Source organism: Mandrillus leucophaeus, unplaced genomic scaffold (assembly GCF_000951045.1).
Source record: "Mandrillus leucophaeus isolate KB7577 unplaced genomic scaffold, Mleu.le_1.0 Scaffold126, whole genome shotgun sequence".
Classification (NCBI taxonomy): Eukaryota; Metazoa; Chordata; class Mammalia; order Primates; family Cercopithecidae; genus Mandrillus; species Mandrillus leucophaeus.
The window spans coordinates 3,499,885-3,502,774 of record NW_012100987.1 but is presented as its reverse complement, the minus strand read 5'-3'; the positions used below and the strand labels follow the sequence as shown (position 1 = coordinate 3,502,774).

General features: G+C 41.6%; 1 pseudogene; it reads left to right on the top strand.

Annotated features, from left to right (window-relative positions):
- The first annotated feature begins 204 nt into the window (after positions 1 to 204).
- The window catches only part of LOC105533544, a 23,153-nt pseudogene continuing 20,467 nt past the window's right edge, over positions 205 to 2,890 (top strand).

The following is a 2,890-nucleotide window of genomic DNA, read 5'->3' as shown; positions in this document are numbered from 1 at the left end:
CAGGCGTGGTGGCACACACCTGTAGTTCCAGCTACTCAGGAGGCTGAGATGGAAGGATCACCTGAGCCCAGGAGGTCAAGGCTGTGGTGAGCCGTGATGGTGCCATTGCACTCCAGCCTGGGTGACAGAGTGAGAACCTGTCTCAAAACACACACACACACACACACACACACACACACACACACGAGTTCCTGGGAAAGCAAAATGTAGGGGTGTGTGTCTAACCTAATGGTCTGCAACCTGGCCTACTGTGGGAAGCTGGAAGAGTTCAAGGAGAGTATTCTGGCTGATAAATCCCTAACTACTAGCACTGACCAGGACAGCAGAACGGCATGCACTGGGCATGCTCAGCTGTACATACAGGAATTGTTGAATTTTTGTTGCACCTTGGAGTGCCAGTGAATGATAAAGGTGATGCAGGTTGATCTCCTCTCATATTGCGGCTTCTGCTGGCCGGGAGGAGATTGTAAAAACCCTTGTGGGAAAAGGTGCTCAAGTGAATGCTGTCAATCAAAATGGCTGCACTCCCCTACATTATGCAGCTTTCAAAAATAGGCATGAGATTGCTGTCATGTTACTAGAAGGCAGGGCTAATCCTCATGCTAAGGACCATTATGAGGCTACAGCATTGCACTGGGCAGCAGCCAAGGGGTTTGGTGAGCATCTAGGTTGGGGACACATCCACATGCCAGAAGAGTGGTGCACCCCAACTCCATGGGAACAGAAGCTCCTATGCTCGGGACCCTGCTGGACCTCACCCTATGTACCTCTTCAGCTGCCCATTCATCTATACCTTTATAGTATCCTTTATAATAAACTGGTAAACAAGAAAACACACACACACACACAAACAAGCCCAAAAACAAACAAAAATAGCTGGGCGTGGTGGCACATGCCTATAGTTACAGCTACTTGGGAGGCTGAGGCAGGAGAATCACTTGAGCCCAGGAGGTCGAGGCTGCAGTGAGCCATGATCACACCAGACCCCTGTGCTCCAGGCTGGGGGATGGAGTAAGAACCTGTCTCAAAAACAGCAACAGCAACAACCAACCAACCAACAAAAACAAAACAAAACAAAACAAAAAAGCCATTTATTCTTATTTAAATCTCCATACTATTTGGATAATGCTTTAATTTTTAAAATAGGCCTACTCCTGTCCTGGTGTGTCCATTATATGACCTTCACCACAGCCTAGCTAGAGATGTGCTATTAGCCGGATTTTACATTTGTAGGGAAAGGTGTGAGTTATTAAGGAATGTACTCAACACCTTACAGCTGGAGAAAGGTGAAACTGAAACTCAAATTCAAATTTTCGCAAACCAAATTCAGTACTCTTTCACGTAACCACCTGTAATGTCTAATTTTCTGCCGTTGATCATTTTAAAAGCTTGCTGACATTTTTTAAAACAAGCAATTTTGAGAAAAAGTAAAGGTTATATTAAAAATATAAGGTGACCAGCTGGGCGCAGTGGCTCATGCTGTAATCCCAGCACTTTGGGAGGCCAAGGTGGGTGGATCTCACCTGAGGTCAGGAGTTTGAGACAGCCTGACCAGTATAGTGAAACCCCACCTCTAGTAAAAATACAAAATTAGCCAGGTGTGGTGGCCTATGCCTGTAATCCCAGCTACTTGGGAGGCTGAGGCAGGAGAATCGCTTGAAGCTGGGAGGCAGAGGTTACAGTGAGCCAAGATCATGCCATTGCACTCCAGCCTGGGCAATAAGAGCAAAATTCTGTCTCAAAAAATAAATAAAAATAAATAAATAAATAAATAAAAATATATATGATATATATGATGATCTTTACAACAGTTTTAATAGTAAAAACCATATTTGAGATTTTTCCCTTTTAACGTTACTCCTTAGCATCAGCAGTTTAGGGTTTGGAATGGAAAACAGTCTATACCTTACTATGCTTGAGTCTTGGGGAAAAACAATCTGATCTTGGAAACAACAAATTAGCCCACAGCTATACCTGTTTACCTAGTCAATGTGTGTTTGTTCTGTTTGAAGATACTTCAAAAGTAACAATTGTAAAAGAGATTACTGCTTTGATCAGAGAATCTGAATCCCCTTTGTTTGACCATGAATAATTGGTCTTTGTGATGTTAATATTTCTTTTAAGGAATATCAGATCTGTAAATGCACCTTAATTACAGGCAAGCAGTTTTGGAGGGAATTTGTGACAGCGTTTTATGGAAAGTCTTTCCTAGTTCCCCTTCAAATCTAATTATAGTAGAAAGATTGTTTTAGGCCAAGCAGCAAAAAGCTATAATTATTAGTGCTTCCATTAACGTTCATGTAGGTCAAAAAAGTTATCTTATTGAAGAATAAGATTTAAATCTTTAAAATGCTTAATTTTTCCCTATAAAGCAAAGAACAACATGCAGAGCAACAACTGAGATGTCCTTGCTAATCTGTTCACCGTAATTATGCTGGCAGCTCAGGAGGCTGTTTTACGAAGACTTCACATTTAGAAATAGCACATGGGAATCCACAACTCAAACAATCTCTAATTCCCACATTTTATTTTTAAATTTGCAACCAACAGTCCAGTTAGAGTACATAAGTACCATATGGAGGGATAAATTTTTTTTCAGTTCTTCTATGTGTATTTTGTGATTTTGTGGTATTAGGCTGAGTTTTTTGTTGTAAGAAGATATATGTATTTATTTTGTCTGTTTGTGTGTGTGATTTTTGTTTGTTTGTTTGTTTGTTTGTTTGTTCTGTTTTGAGAAGGAGTCTTGCTCTGTCACCAGACTGGAGTACAGTGGCGCGATCTCGGCTCACTGCAACCTCCACCTCCTGGGTTCAAGTGATTCTCCTGCCTCAGCCTCCTGAGTAGCTGAGACTACAGATACAAGCCACCATGCCTGGCTAATTTTTGTATT